At 35.9% G+C, this 17,327-nt stretch overlaps 1 long non-coding RNA gene and 1 pseudogene across 5 annotated transcripts; one reads left to right on the top strand and one right to left on the bottom strand.

Annotated features, from left to right (window-relative positions):
• Positions 1 to 92: 92 nt before the first annotated feature.
• On the bottom strand, positions 93 to 8,346 carry LOC114824881 (uncharacterized). 5 transcript variants are annotated; one of them, XR_011581422.1, is made up of 4 exons: positions 4,996 to 8,140; positions 3,904 to 4,483; positions 519 to 1,227; positions 93 to 375 (listed from the first exon to the last, which is right to left on the bottom strand). It is a non-coding gene; the product is annotated as an uncharacterized lncRNA (long non-coding RNA). The 5 variants fall into 5 exon arrangements; XR_003773382.2 differs by lacking the exon at positions 93 to 375 and adding an exon at positions 8,147 to 8,346 and having other exon boundaries at positions 830 to 1,227; positions 4,996 to 5,207; XR_003773383.2 differs by lacking the exon at positions 93 to 375 and adding an exon at positions 8,147 to 8,346 and having other exon boundaries at positions 830 to 1,227; positions 4,996 to 5,133.
• A 3,542-nt stretch (positions 8,347 to 11,888) lies between these two features.
• Positions 11,889 to 17,314, top strand: LOC103420349 (eukaryotic translation initiation factor 3 subunit C-like; annotated as a pseudogene).
• The last annotated feature ends 13 nt before the right edge of the window (positions 17,315 to 17,327 follow it).

Below are 17,327 nucleotides of genomic sequence, written 5' to 3'. Positions count from 1 at the left end.
GTTTTTCAAGTTTCACCTCATAGATTATCCTTACAAAATATTAACCAAATCGGAAATATTTGAGACTTCTAATTGAATTCAAAGAAATCGGATTTCAAGTTTCACTCCTTTTTTTTTTAGAACTCAAAGTGATCATCAACAAACTTCTTGGCCATTGCAGTTGGATTGAAGCAAAAGGAAAGTGAACAAGATTGCAAAGAAGGTAAGGGAAAACACAATTGTTTCTCATCCCGTTGTTTAGTTTCTTTTTATCTTCAAATCCAAGCAGCAGCCGTTTCATCCCAATTTGAACAGTATATCATTGTCATCCCTTTTTGTAGGTTGGAGTTTGAATTGGCCATGCTGAGCAGTGATCTCAAAAGAGCTCTTCAGTGCCTTCTTACAATGAGCAACAGCAGGGATATAGGGAAGAGAATACATCATTTGATTTGAAGGACATTACTATAGTCTAAAGTTCGGATTTCAATTGCACTATTTATCTTAACTAAATTTTCCCCAACCATTGGAGGTGGTCTTACCGTTGAAAGGGATGGTACTTTCCCACCAGGCCATGCCAAGTACTGGCTGAAATAAGGGCACACTAAACCACTGCTATGTCATCCACCGTGGGCATCAACCACAGATGGGGGAATAAGCTCGATCCTGGATTCAGGAAAAGGCGGGCCAAGAGGGTGAGACGAGCATGAAGAGTCGCTTAAGCCCCAATTTGACCAGAGCGGTGAATAACGTTGGAATCATTTCATTCACTCAGCTAAAAATTCTCTTTGAGGGGATGACATGACTTCCAAATCCCACTTGTTTTGAAAAAGAACACACAATCCAGAGGAAATGAGATGCTGAAAAACATCTGATAAAAGAACAAATATCGAAGGACCAATTGTCAGAATATACATAAAATCCAAGTAAAAATAATGCAGATTGATATACTAAATTTCGGTTTAAACTCAAAAGGATGTAATGTCCAATCTGGGAGAGTGATCTGTTTCAATGATAAAAGCCGGCCTTCATAACGGCGGATCCCAGTTTTGATATGAGCTTGAATGAGATGCTAAACTAGAATATGCCAGGGATCCCTTCGAATGTTAAACAGTATACGTGATGAAGCACAGACGTAAAATCAAATTCTCTTTAAGAGTTGCAAGCTGGTTGAAGCAGACGTATCTAGGAAACACTTACTCGGTCTTCAGATTCAACTCCTGGTGATCATTCAAGCACTTCGGAATTACTCTGAACAATATTTAACCGTAAGTGTGAATCAATTGCTGGTGTCATACTTTGACTCTTGTTAACAATAAAAGCAAGCACATTAAAAAGAATAGGTAGAGCAGTAACCACCTAGACGGTAGCAAGGCAAGCACATAAACAGAATAGGTAAAGCAGTAACAACCTAAACAGTAGCAAACTATCTTCTATAACGTACACCATTCGCATGGTAAGCAGACGCAGGATAAAGGAGGAGGGGGAGGGCGTCAGGTAGTCGACAGCCGGCACTCCATGATCACGTCGAATCCTTATGAAAGAAGTTCAGCTTTAAAAGCTCATCATGGATATAGTGCTTACAATTTACAAGAAAAATCATTAATAGGCCTTTACATCTTAACGAATAAAAAACCTATAAGTGAAACTCCATCAACAAGAAATCCATTAGTCAGTTTAGAGACAAACGGAAGCGAATAGGTGAAAATAGAAGCACGTGTCCTCCATTGCAAACACATGAGCCAAGTACCAAAAAGAATAGCGAAGATATCATCAGAGTGATAGAAAAGAAAGCGAGGGTTGGGGAAGGAAAACGTTTTCACATCCAGATTCCATGAAAACAGGAACACAAGTTTTCATAAATCTTAAACATGTTGACAATAGCATAATATTAAGGCTAAGAGTCACCAGAGATGTTTGAAATTTATGCTTAGACACGTCTGTAAATGAGTTTCCTAGAAGGTTCCCCTTTAGATGGCTCTGTATAGAAGAATAAGGCAAGGTTAGTAGCAAAGGGGTACTTCCAGAAGCCTGGATTGGATTTTAATGAGACATTTGCTCCAGTTGCAAAACCTAACACCATAAGAACATTGAAGCTCTAGCTGCACAAAGAGGTTCAAAGCAATTGGATGTGAAGTTTGCATTTCTCAATGGAGTGTTCCATGAAGAGGTATATGTTGATCAAACTCTTGGATTTGTGAATGAAGGCAAGGAAGACAAGATTTGCAAACTCAAGAAAGCACTATATTGTCTGAAGCAAGCCCGTAGAGCTTGGTATGAAGAAACTTATTCATATTTTTCTCAAAAGTTGGGTTTCACAGAAGTCCTAGTGAAGCCATATTGTATACCAAGACAACTGAGGCAGGTATTATCATTGTCTCTTTGTATGTGGTTGGATGATATCATTTACACTAGGGAGTTCAAATGAGTTGATTTCAGAATTTAAAAGTGAAATGATGAAGCAATATGAGATAACAGACTAGGGATTATTACATCACTTCTTGGGTCGAGGAGTAGTTCAAACTAAGAGTTGCATTTTCTTACATCTGAAGAAATATGCAAAGGCTCTATTGGATAAATTTGGACGTATTGCAAACTAGTTGCAACTCCATTGGCTGTTAATGAAAAATTGTCTAAAGTGGATGGAAGTGAAATGGCTGATGAAAGTTTGTAAAGAAAGATTGTTGGGAGTTTCTTGTATTTGACCGCTACAAGACCAAACATTATGTTTGCAGCAAGCCTACTTGTTAGGTTCATGCACTATCACCAGGAAGCACATGGGAACTACTAAAAGGGTAATACGATATATCCAAGGCACCTTGGAGTATGGAATTGCAAGTGAAAAGGGGAAGAATGTTGTGCTAATTGGGTATTGTGGCAGTGACTGGGTTGAAAGTGAGGATGACAAGCACTTCTGGATATGACTTTAGTCTAGGATTTGGAGTGCTTTCTTGGGCATTAATCAAGCAAAATAGTGTAGCATTGTCAATTGCAGAGGCTGAATATGTGAGTGCAGCTGAAGCTACTGTGCAAGCAATCGGGTTAAGGTTTGTTCTCTCAGATTTTGGGGAAGAACAAGTTGAACCAACTCAAATTTTGTGTGATAATACCTCTACCATTGCTATATCTAAGAATCCTATACGTCATCAAAGATGCACTGCAAGAAGGGGAAATTGATTTGGTGTAATGCAAACACAAAAGCATGGGAAAGGATCGATTTAAGTATTTGAGGAAGTCTTTGAGAGTGATTTCTGCAAAACACCTAGAAGGGAGTGTTGAATTATAAGTGAATTTTCAGAAATATGCTCCAAGTGTGCTGTGGAGAGGTAATTTCATTAAGTGATAGAGTATGATACTTGTAACTGTCTCATAGTGTAGATTACGTGAATGGTTAAGATGAGTTGATGATGTAAGAGAGATGCTCTCCTATGTGCAACGGTAATATTCCCCCCACATGAGTGGTGCTCACCTAAAACATAACACTCTAACAACTTTACCTCTCCCTTGCAACTACTAGAGTTGTTGTAGAAATATTTGATACCGGTGAAAGACATTTGGATGAGGACTTAAAGTTGCATGGATTTTAAGCTTAATTTGGTAGGAATGCACTACAAAATATAGATAGAGATACTTAAAAATGACCATGCAATACATTCGATAGGAAAAGTGTTTACGTAGTGCATTTGTAATGTTTAAGTAGTAGTTTTGTAGTGCTTAAGTAGATGGAGTCCTAGAGTTCCTGTAATGCATTTTTAACAATTGAGTCTAGAGTTTCATGATACTTTAGGGCCCCATCATCCACACTTTAACAAGGACACAAAATTAACAATATCGAAAACACGAGTCCATAAAATGAAACTTAGATAATGGAAAATTTCAAGAAAAAAAAATGTTCATGGTGTTATAACAAGCAATCCAAATATATACCTGTTTTTTTTTGGTGAGAAGACTCGTGGGTTCAAACAACGGAAAAGACTTACGCACCCCATCTTACATAGTCTTCTACGCCTGAAGTTTGAGAAATAAGAGTTTTTTCATCCTTCATATGGGAAAGAGTACAAAAATGACATAAAAAATAGGCAAAAAACTACAACCAACTCACAACCAAGGTAACACCAACAGCCGCAAAATTGCATCCCCAACCTTCACTCTCACACCGCCCATACCAAAATTAGCTTTGTATGCATAGCCAATTTGCCATTGTCACGGCTATTGCATTAGCAATGTTTCTCTTCATTCTTAAGTCTTCCACTTATTATTAGTAGATAAAAGGAGTGCTCATATATTTTGCTTCTGTATCCAGTAATGGACTCATTCAATCATATTAACAACAAAATCATGCCCAGTCCCTTAGCACATGTTTTTTTGGTTTACTTGATAGCGTTACAGTTTACCATTCAATTTAACGATAAAAGGGTGAGAAAATGGTAAAAATACTGGTACGAGCAGGAACAAATAAGGGGAATGGAATCCTCATCAACCCAACTCCAGCCATATTCATCCTTTCCTACATTACACAAGAAGTAAAAGTAAAAAGAGTAAAATAAGCACCACTAAAATCAAATTCTGAATTCCAAATAGCAAACAGAACTGAAAGTATTGCTCAATCAGAAAATTTCATTTATTTATCTCATGTACATCAAGAGCATCTAACAATTTTTAGCCTATTCTATTAAAGTGCAACAATTTATATACCCATTAACCAGTTACATTACGACCACATACCAAACATGACTGACAAAAATGATTTACGCATAACTACTGCATTGCAATTACATTAGATTTTCCGAATGCTGAATAATTTTAATGGGAAACAACACATACTTCCAAGTAAAAACAAGTCATAAATATATGAATTCAATCTGCTATTAGAGATCAGCATCATGTGCTAGTTGAAAGTTCAGTATAAAACAAAATATAGAGGATCTATTTCATCCTTTGTGAGAAAGAAACTGCAAGAACAAGTTAGACTTAAGATACAATCTCAATGCAATATGAAACCGCTGTCAATCCACTTACCAGTAAAACACAATCTACTAGCTGGCAAACCACATCTCACCATCACCGTCAACCCCACAAATACCAAGTTAGCATTGCCAAAATACGATCTGTTCATTGAGTTCACCATCACCACTGGTATATATAGCATCAGCAACCCTGCAATTTCATGCTTAGATCACCCATTTATTTGTCCCTCCTTAACATTTCAATCCACTAATCACATTTCTTCTCTGAAAATTTGACAAGAAAATGGATATCTCACACATATACAAATACAGTGCCGTCGTTGAATTATCTTCCCTTAAATGAAACTACATCTCCATCGCAGATAGTGAAATAACAATATAACATGAGTCCAAAAATCCAAAACTCTTAAAATGAAACAATGGTATCTAAAAGTGTTTTTTGATTAATCTAATCACTTCAAATTTTGATTTCTTGGATACATATTACAGATTAACGTTATTTCACAGTTTTCATTAATATAACAACAAAATGCCTATATATGGCACATAAACGAAGAAATACACAAGCTAATAAATAGTTAAGCAAAATATGTTGGGAGTAATATATAAATGCAGGAACAAAGAACAATAAGAGAGTATTTGGCCATGCAACCACAATGACGATCTTGATCATGCCACTGTGGCCTTTTGGTTCCTCCACAATCCCATGGCACAATGGCCATATACAAAAGAGAAAATTGAATAAAACTAAATGCTGAGAATGTTTATATACTATGAAAAGTTTGAAAAGCACAACAATGAGTGCAAAGAAAAAAAGTATCCAAATTTGCCCTATCCCATATGCAAAACAGACCCTTTTCTTTGCTTTTATGTTTAATAAATTTATGTTTTTAAATTAGAAAATAAAATATCTAATAAAATCAAAAGGAAAATTTAAAAATTATTTTAGGAAGTGTTAGAAACATAGTAATGGATGCAAATTGAACAAATCTTCAACTTCTACTTTCTCATATGTGAAAACCACCCTTCTTTTTAAATAAAACAAACCTTCAACTTATAGATTCTCATTAGAATCTAGGGAACTTTAACGAAAAGCTCCCGGTACTGTTCACTTTAACGAAAAACCACATTTTTACACTAAAAAGTCAATCCTGGTACTATTCACTTTACCCTTTATTTTGTCCTTATAATTAAAACTCAAAGTTTTCAAGCCCTTTTCATTAGTTTTCCTTAAAATCTAACTTGATTATCTTTTTCGGTTCTAATATGTGTAAAGAACATATTATGGTTTTTGGGCGGAATTATCATTAAAACAAGGAGGCAAATCAGCCAAGATTGCCAAGATCAATAATTAGTAAATTTCACAAAAATTTTCAACATCTGCAATATGCACAACACAACAAGCACTCATCATGATCAGCACAAATCTTTTCAACCCCATCCTAAGTCCCCACTAAGCAAACTTTTTTTAATACATTTGATGTTAAACTAAAGGGGTGGGGGAGTGGGCTAAACCTCACAATGGATTAGCCATAATAATTTGGTTCGAACTCTCCTTTAGCAACAATCAAACCTAGGACCTTTCACTTACAAGTAAAAAGAATACCACTAAACGGTAACACAAAGTGGATTGCCGCTAAACAAACTTAATTGGTTGAGGTAAATGATTAATTGATGTGCTACGGATGAATATTGAAGTTCCGTATATTATGTTTTACCAATAGCTTTTTGTTTTGTCAAAATGTTTTAACAATTGTTGAATGAGCACATTATTTTGGATCTCAAACATGAGACTCAATAAGTTCATAAAAAATGATTCCACAAAAAAATTTACAACAAATTGAAGTAAAAACAAGTAATATATATATATATATATCATATGCGAATTCTGGCATGTATAGTTAGAGATCAAAATCACCTGCAAATTAATATCATATGCCAAAGATAGAGCAGGTGGACCGAATGACAACAAGAGAGGGCACGCCCGTAAACAACCATGATCCTTTCATGCGTGATGACAAGCGTGCTCTCTCTCGTTGTCACACAACATCAAACCATAGCTCAAATTAGACATCAGTAGCTACGGAAAAGAGCAGCTTATAATGTTCTAACAATCACAACAAGGGATCTTGCACATGCGATCAAATTTCCACACATAAATTGGGGGGGGGGGGAAATAAAAGGTGAGAAATTAAAATGAACTTTATACACATATACATACATACATACACATCTATATAAAATACTAACCAAATATCTGATATCCCCAATAACACCAACTGACCTAGATTGTTAGCACAGAAAATACAGACCTAGTACAGTAGTATCATGATCGACTCCAAAGAAGTCTGACATATACCGGAACTATGGTGCTGGGTTGAAAAATTATAAAGTATGACTAGAGAATATCTAGGACCTACCCTATAATTACAGATCAAGAATGATCTTTCAGGGACACATAGAACATGAAATTAAGAAGTAAGAACACAACATAACATGCAAAATACTATCAGAAACCTCATCTAGAGATTTCTAAGAAAACTATCTACAACCAGAAACTATCTAATTTTCAATGGAAATTAAACTGCTACCCAAGAGGTAGAAAATATTCGTCATAAATTATACAACACCGAATAAAATGTACAAAAGCTTTGAGAAATTAATGGAAAAATCTAAAACTAGTTCTTGTGAGCATGGAACATCTCCATCTTGAAAACAAAGTAAATTCCAAATGCTTTGAAAGTCAAGCTTACACTTCAGGCCAAATTTTTTGCATAAAAAGGGTTAAGAAAATAGTCAAAATACAAACTTTTAACCTTAATTCTTACAAATTGGGACTGATGTACAGAAAAGGATAAATCTTTCACGCAGATGTTCCTGGAACATGTAAGCTGAGCTGAATCTAATATTTAATAATTCAATTTTTTTTTTTCCAATTGTTTCTTAACTATGTTTTGGTGCATGAATAAGTTCTTAATTCTGAAGTCAGAAACACAAGAACAACCACAAAAACCCAGAAGAAAACAACCGTATAAAAACTCAAACTTAAGCACATGAAAACACAAAAGGAATTCAAGCATGCAATTAAAAAACCCTAGGCATCAATTGCCAAAGCGAAACCCTACAAACTAAACAAACACCAAGCCAAAAAAATAAGAACATAAATAAATAAAATAGTAACATGCAAAGGAAAGAAAACCCACTTTCAGATAAAGAAGCTGCAAAAACCAGCGAGAGAGAGAGAGAGTTCCCGAGAGAGAAGAACTAGAGAGCCACTTAAAAGCAAAGACACTGCATTCAAAAATAAAAGGACGAAATAGTGTAAAAAAATTGAATTTCTCGAGAAGACCAAGAGTTAATAACTTATTATCAATCATAAACAGATTCCACCACACAAAGTCCACATGCTAGGTGGATCAATTTTTAGATCATACTAGCATATAGATATATATAAAGTGTGTGAGAATATTTTTTATTTTTGTTTTTTAAATAAAATGAGAGAGGAGGAGAGTGATAGAGAATGTACTAGTGGAAAGTTTTTTTTTTGTTTTTTTTATTTTTTTTAATTAGAGATATTTTAAGATTATATGTAGATGAGGCTTTGAAAAAAAAAACTAAAATTTGGTTGTGTGAAATTATATTTCTGCCTCATATTTCTTATTCATGTTCTATTTTAATTAGAATATTAAACTGGTAATTTCATATGATTTTGGTTGACAATGAGTGTGTTATTAATTAGTAAAAATTTATATTCATATAATGTGTCATCGAGAATAAATAAATACGTTAATTAATATTTTTAGTAATAATTTAATATTAACAACTACATTATATAATTTACAAAATATAATTTAAACCAATAGTGTTACTTAGTATTACGATATAGTGATATTTCTTTTCATTTGTACGTGAGAGGTCTTAAGTTCAATTCTCACAAAAAGCAAATTTGAACCATATTATTACTAATCTATCGTAAAGCTAGCTCCCTGCCTATTTCGTATAGATAATATTATTTATTAAAGAATAATTTAAATTGGTGGTGTTATTAGTATTACCGTCTATACAAAATTTAGAAGAGAACCAGAAAGAATGTCGATGGACACACACAGACATTGGACAACTAAAAACAAATAAATTATATTAAACGAAATAATTACCACTTATTTTATAGTATTAAGCACTACATATCATGATTATGGTTATGGATTTAGAGAGGGTACCATAATTTAAGTAAAAAGTAAGAAAAAATGTCTCCTTTTGTTTGATTGATAAGAAAATGTACTATTTTTTTTAACAAACGATATTATCTACATTAAAGAGAAGATGAAAGTTTAGCCTCATAATGAACTAGCAATAACGTGGTTTAAATTTGCCTTTGGCAAGAATCGAACCTAAAACCTTTCACTTACAAGTTTGAGGAGTCCATCACTAGTCCTACGGCACGGTCAAAAACTGAACACATGTACATCTGTCCCAATGAATATATGATGGAAAAGGATCCTTGCCGGATCCTTTTTCTAGGAATCCTATGATTGTGATCGTTCATCGTACATCGTGCGGTCAGAAATAATTTCAAATTTTAAAATTTTATATTAAATATGAATAGTACTAACGAAAATTGATCTCACAATGTACGATGAAATGTCACAATCACATAATCCCTAGGATCTCCAAACTAGATCATTTTCCATTTGTGATCAGCATTAAACTCTGCAGACGATAAAAGGTTCAAGCTAGGGCAACCAAATTTAGGAGAAATCTTCTACCAAAAAAAAAAATTAAGGATAAATCTTTTCTTGCAACTCAGTCATTGTAGACGAGAATACTCGACTTCAATAAAAATTTACTATGAGGTGAATTGATGTTTTCTTTAAATATAGGGTGTTTTTTGTAGATGAACAATTTACATGATATAAATATGCGTTTTCAATCAATGGTAAAATTTTATGTATAAATTCTTGGATCATTGATGCTAGAAGACACATTTGACAATGTTAGCAAACTACAAAAATGAAAACAACTTATATAAATTCGTGTCATCGCGGCAACGCATTCCAAAATATATTATCATGTAAAAATAAACCTACCGTAACAATATAGTATTAAATCAAAATCCAACATAACAATAAACTCTTTCGATGTATGTCATTTTCCATGAAAACCCTTATGCACTGTAGGATGTATCAGCGACTCCGCTGCAACCAGGTTTAGCATTGTAGGATGTATGTCATTTTCCATTTTCCATTTTCCATTTTCCATTTTCCACTGTTAGGTTACCTGCAGTCAGGCATGCTGGAAGCGCGTGAAACAAACGACTCAAGAATGAAGGGAAAGTGGGTGTGGTGGTGGGGCTAATTGGGTGATGAGGGCACATGTTACGGTGCGTGTGTGGTGTTTTGATCAAATTGATTGGTTGGATTGGTTCGTCCTTGTGTCGGATGCCGTGTCTTTTTCTCAATACATTTTTTAATATGATCGGTACATAAGATGATACATAACATATTACTATACAAATGATATGATATGTGTGTTAAAAATTTAATAATTTAAAAATTAAAAATTTTCTCAATTTCTATAAAAACATATAATATATCTCTCGTATTCCGATCATAATGAAAATTTTCTGCTCCTTCTCCATGTAGCTCGAGAATCACTGCAATCTGCAAACGCCTAAAAGTGTCCTTTGTCCTTGGAGCACCCTTCTCCGGGCCTCCCCTGAGACTTGACAAAGGCCTTGACCAGCAATAATAGTGTTGCACGTTACATCATACGTGCTGTATAACTTCCTACCCAATTCATCAACTATTGGATAAGGTTGCAGGTGAGGACAATTGATGCCTCGCACCTTTTGATGTATGTTGATTTTTGTGTCGAGCGTCAATTGTCGATAAGGTTACAAGCCCTGTCTACTTGAAGGAAAAGGATCCTCTTTGGATCATTTTCTTGAGATCCTAAGAATTTCATAATCGCAACCATTGATCATACATTAATTTTTATTAAGTATTATTTATATTTAATTTTAAATTTTAAAATAATTTCTAACAGCACGATATACGATAAACGATTTCAATCACGAATTTCATAGAATTCAAAAACAAAAAAAATCCGACCAGAATCTTTTTCCCTTTAGTTAGTGGTTACCTGTTGATTGATGTATGTGGATTTTATAATATAATAATGACTTAGGGTCATCTGTGGATAAAGTTGTAGGCCTATCTTTATTTTGGTTAGTGGTTGTTTGTTGATGAATATGGATTTTACAACGTAGAAACAGTCACCCACACAATTGTCTATAGTGTAATGTCAAACAAAGGTTTTTCTTACGCAGGACTTTGGGTTGTTAAAGACTAAGATTTTGAGCGTAGAATGAAGAGTTTACCATTTTTTGTTTTATCATAAAATATAACAAGATATTATAGTAAGAAAATACCTCGGAATAAGTAAGACTCATCAACAGATTCTTTAACCTCTATTTTTCCAGCTAATTAATTTATGTTAATTCTAGGGTAACAAGATGGTTGGTGACGACGTCGTCAACAAAGAATCTTTCAATGTACAACTTAATTAAATCTAAACCCTATCTTTACTATCCTCACATGAAAGTGTCTATTCACATTCAGGAAACTCTAAAATAGCCTATCTTTTCTAATCAAAACTCATACACATAGTAAGAACATAAAAGTTGTGTGAGTTACCATCAAATTCTTAGTTTGTACATAAGATCATTCTAGCTACATGTCACATCACATAGATCAATTGTTATTTTCATTAAATTTAACTATTACATTATATAGGCCTTTAATTCAACTTTAGATAAAAGACGATTATCACACATCACATATCAGCTCTGAAAGTGCTGATAACAACTCTCACTGTCTAAATTTTGAGATACATACTACAATCATTACTCAAAGGCATTGTACCGAGACATCGAAGTGGGTTTGAGCCCAACGCATTAGGCAGCCTTCCCGCGTCTTGGTGGATTTAGAAGGACATGTGGGATCAGTAGCTCTGTTTATTTGAAAATTGGCTTTTGCAGCTTCAAGTATCGTAGGCCGCTTCACTTGATGCACTGCTTTTGAAGGTCCGTTGACAAAACTTTTTAATTAAATTTAATTCTCATAAATATATCTCACATCATAATTCGTAGTTTTTGCTTCCTTCCTTGCAATCACCATAATCTCATTTCTCAATCTCTCAACATTCAGAAATTGTTCTAGTTTTATTCAACTTGGAGATGATGATGATGATGATGAAGACCCCAACTTCTGTAAGCCCCTCTTTGCAATAGCTCTCTTAAAGTTTATCGACTTTCGATTTCATAGCATGATATTCACCTTCTTCCTGCAGTGATTTTCGCACTGTTGTTTTCTCCTTTTGCAGTGATTTTCCTTTGGTTTACTCAAGTCCAGTTTTTCACATTCTTTGTATGATGCAGCAGAATTTGGTTTTTGAATTGGTTTATGTGGCTTTTTTTTTACACAAAGTTTATGAGGCTTTTTAATGTCCAATCTTAATAGCAGAGAATTATGAATGCCTACCCTTTTGATTTGTAATTATTTTGGTTTATATTTGTTTTTGTTATTTCCTCTTGCATTCAGATTTCTCACAAGGACCCAACAAGAAGGAGGTTCTTTAGTTGCAGTTTCCTTTCTACCATTGCCATGCTTTGTGCAGTTCTCTTCTTTCGGAGCCAGTTTGTTGTCACTGATTAAGAGGTACTATTCACCATACATATATATTAACTGAACTTTTTTAAAACGTGGATATGTTGTTCATATTATTGATATTGTTGATACTTCGACCTACAATTGCTAATATAGTTGACTACATTTTGATATGGTCAAGATATCATCGACAAACTTAATTGACTACATTTTGCAAAAAGTGCTGTTAAACGTACGCCATAAAGACTATATGTATATGTTTTCCTTGGCATATTTAGTACTCCTTAGACATTTCATTCACAGAAGTTTTTAGCATAAGGATCAGTTAATGCTATGCAACATACAATTTCGAAAAGTTGCAGGTTTTCTTAAATGGTGCATCAGTCTTCTTTATAATTTATATGTACAATGGTTAAAATTTGTAGTTGTGATTGATGTTCTCCTACATGTTTAGGCTCAATGCAGGCTTGAAGGAACTGAGGCACTACCTAAAGGAATGGTTTCCAAGACCTTTGACTTGCTAATGCAACCCTTTATGGGGTCCCTAAAACAAAAAGGTAAGCCGTTGTTTCTGTGTTGATTGTAGTGATAATCTTAAATTTTGATTAGGCAGCTCGAAGGATATGGTAATTAGGGTTGTAAGAAATCGGGTTTTAATGCTGATATATGTTATGTACTCCTTTTGTTTTAGAACTCAAAGTCATCAACAGACTTACTGGCCATTGCAGTTGAATTAAAGCAAAAGAAAAGTGTGAACAAGATTGTAAAGAAGGTAACCAAAGGAGAACACAATTGTTTCTCATCCCGTTGTTTAGTTTCTTTGTATCTTCAAATTCATGGATTTGGTTTCTCATTGTTCTTCGATTTCTCAGTTCCCATCAAGTCATTTTGTTGTCGTGCTTTTTTCATTACGCGGTCATGTAAACGAGTGGAGGGATTAGGAATGGAGTAGTAGGGCTATACATGTGTCTGCTATGAATCAAACTAGTGGTAACTGCCCCTAGCCATAATTGTAATTGAGATTCGCACATGTAAATTTTCCTAGTAAATTCTAGTAACCTGGTTTGGTTTCCTTTTTAACATCTACCTCTGGGACGAGGACCTGGGAATCGAAAATTTCAATGCTGGAAGTTACTCCCCTCAATTCATACATTTTTCGTGCATTTATGTAAAACCATTGCATCCTGATATTGTTTCAGTATGTATTCATCTTGATTTCTTGCATATGCAGACACTTGTTGATTATCAGAAAAGAGGGGCTTGAGATATCACAGCCAGCACTTGATCCTGCCAACTCCGAGGTGCATCTTCTTATGGCGAGAGACAACAGAACAGAAGTACACAGGTATTCTGTCTAAACTAAGGAGACTAATATAGAACCTAATTTGAAATTTGGTAGCAGACTCTAATGATTCTTTCTCAGTAAATTCTTCACTACTTGCTCCGATCTTACGTGTTCTTCACCACTCTTTTGGTTGGTGGTGCATTAACAGGAACATAAACAAGACACTTCGTGGTGGAAGGAAGTGTGATGAAAACAGCACAGATCCTTCATGCACAGGGTACAAAATTTTCATAAACAAATACAGACACGTATGGTTTACTCACGCGTGCATCAATCCATGGATGCGTGCATGCGTGTTACAGATATAGGTCCGTGTATCCTGCACGTCTTAATTACACGTATGGCAGGTTTGTAGAAATGATGGCTCCTGTTTATTCAAGAGCATCCTGGCGCTGCATATGGCATCTTATTCAGGTACGGCGAGGTTTAAGTCTTCATCATTGCTTAATGATAAGATTAGCTTCGGGTTTTAACTTGTATTATAAAAAAAGGATGAGATAAATAAGAAACTAAACCTTAATATAATCTGGTTTTGGTTAATGGATAAGAGTTATAACAGTTAATTATCTCATTTGTGACTTTTTTTTCCTTGATAAGCAGAATGACTTAGTTCATGCTTGGGTTTTGGGTTTCCAGCCGGGTTATTGTGCACAGGCAATTTCTCCATCTTGTAAATTACATTTTTCTTACTGTTTTTCACCTGTTCTCTTGTACAACTTTCATACGTCCAAAGCAATCCTTTACATATCGGAATTGTTGATTCTGAGTACATTATTCATTAGGTATTCCTTCAAGTCCAAGTTCTGGAGCCAGCGGAGTACTTCAAGCAGCGATTCGGATATTGATACTGATAGAGAATCTGAAACTGCAGTTGTTACTGAGATTTCCACCGAAGGAAGCTGCTACAGAATAGATGTCAGTGATGCCTCTGATGACAAGGAGGATGATCCGAAGCGTGTTCTTAAATCAGCAAAAGTCAAGCACTTTGATGAGATGATGCTACGTTTGACAAATTAAAGAATGCGGCTAAGAATGTCAATGATTGGATCAGCATGGAGGATTGCTTTGAGAAACTTAATAAGCAGCTCGAGAAGGTGATGCGCATGACCAAGAAGGAAAAAGTACCGTCTCTCTACATCAAAGCGCTTGTTTTGCTGGAGGGCATTTTGGCTGAAGCGCTGGAAAAAAAGGCTGCTAAGAAGAAGATCACTAGCAGCAATGCCAAGGCCTTGACCGTGATGAAACAGAAACTGAAGAAGAACAATAGGCAGTATGAGGACTTGATTAGTTTGTTTAGGGAGAATCCCGTGAAGAGCGAGGAGGATTCTGATGAGTCTTCTTAAACGGATTCTGAAACTTCATATCAGACAGATGTTGAATCAATGACGGATGAGGAAGATGATGGTCACGAGATGTCATGGGATGTGATAAATAAGAAGTTGAAAGAGGTAGTGGCAGCTCAGGAAGGAAGGGAACTGGAAGGTTTGAGCAGCTTACCTTCTTGACAACAGTTGCTAAAACACCCGCACAAAAGCTTGAGATTCTTTTCCGTCCTGTTTCTGCTCAATTTGATGTCAACCCGGGTCTCAGCAGGCACATGCCTATAAATGTGTGGGAAAAAGTGTGTGCGGAACATGCTTGTTGTACTTGATATTCTGGTGCAATATCCAAACATTGTGGTGAATGATATTGCGGAGCCAGATGAGAATGAATCCCAGATGGGACTGGACTACAATGGGACAATCAGGCTTTGGGGAAACTTGGCGGCCTTTGTGGAAAGGATAGACACTGACTTCTTCAACAGCTTGCAGTGCGCGGACCCTCACACCAATGAGTACATCAAAAGACTCAGAGATGAACCAATGTTTTTTACTCTTGCTCAAAATGTTCAAGAGTATTTAGAGAAAGTTGGGAATTTCAAAGATGTTGCAAAGGTAGCCCTAAGGCGGGTTGAACAAGTATATTATAAACCACAGGAAGTTTATGATTCCATAAGAAGTCTTGCTGATCAGCAGACACAAGATGGTGCAGGCAAGGAGCCTATGGCATTTATTGTAACTCCTCAACTTGTTCCTCGGAAACCCACTTTTACTGAGAGCAGTAGGGCCTTCATGGATATTCTGGTTTGATTGATATACAAGCATGGAGATGATCAGACTAAAGCACGAGCAATGCTTTGTGACATTTACCACCATGCTCTCTTGGACGAGTTTTCTACTGTGCACGACTTGTTGCTGATGAGTCACCTGCCTGATTGTATTCAGCATATGGACATTTCAACCCAAATATTGTTTAATAGGGCCGTGGCACAACTCGGTCTATGTGCATTTTGGAATGGACTAATCCTTGAAGGAAATAGCTGCCTTTCTGACTTAAATTTGGGTGGAAGAGTAAGGGAGTTGCTTGCACAAGGTGTCCCGGGAAGTAGATTTCACGAGAAAACTCCAGAACAGGAAAGGCTGGAGAGAAGCCGGCAGATGCCCTCCTATATGCACATAAACCTTGAGCTCCTGGAGGCAGTTCATTTGATATGTGCCATGCTGCTGGAAGTGCCTAATATGGCAGCTAGGTCCACGACACAAATCGCAGAGTGATTAGTAAAACATTCAGGCGGTTGCTTGAATCAAATGAGAAGCGACTGTTCGTAGGACCCGCTGAAAATGTCAGGGATCATATAGTGGCTGCTACCAAAGCCCTCAGCAAAAGCGACTTCCAAAAGGCCCTTAATGTCATCAATTCCCTTCTTGTCTGGATGCTCCTCAGGAATCGTGAGTGTGTTCTTGAGATGATCAAGGCTAAGATCAAGGAGGCGGCTTTGAGAACCTACCTTTTGACCTACTCACCGTCATACAAGACTTTAAGCTTGGAACAAATCGCCAAGATGTTTGAGCTCTCAGAAGCACGGACTCATTGCATTGTTAGCAAAATGATGGTCAACAATGAGCTGCGTGCTAGTTGGGATCAGTCGACAAACTGCAGTGTCTTCCATGACTTTGAGCACACAAGGCTGCAAGCCCCAGCATTCCAATTAACTGAGAAGTTGTCAATCCTTGCAGAAAGTAAAGAAAGGGCAGCGGAGTTGAAGATAGGCGGTGGTGGACTAGACTTGCCTTTGAGGCGTGGAGACAGTCAGAACTATGGTGCTGGAGTAGGCAGTATTCTAGTTTAGTTTACTATTTCGTTTGTTATATTCAGTGATGTTTAAGCCCTCAATTCACTCACCAGAGTCAAGTTCTTGTCACCGAGGTGATGCAGAATATTAAATTAGAGTTATCTTAATTTAGTTTTTTAAGTTGTTTTTTATATTTAGTAAAGTCAGACTTGATGATGAATGAAATTTATCATCGCTTCTTGTGTTATCTCTTACTTCTA

This window comes from Malus domestica, chromosome 05 (genome assembly GCF_042453785.1).
Source record: "Malus domestica chromosome 05, GDT2T_hap1".
NCBI classification, from domain to species: domain Eukaryota; kingdom Viridiplantae; phylum Streptophyta; class Magnoliopsida; order Rosales; family Rosaceae; genus Malus; species Malus domestica.
This window is presented reverse-complemented; position numbering and strand designations above follow the sequence as displayed.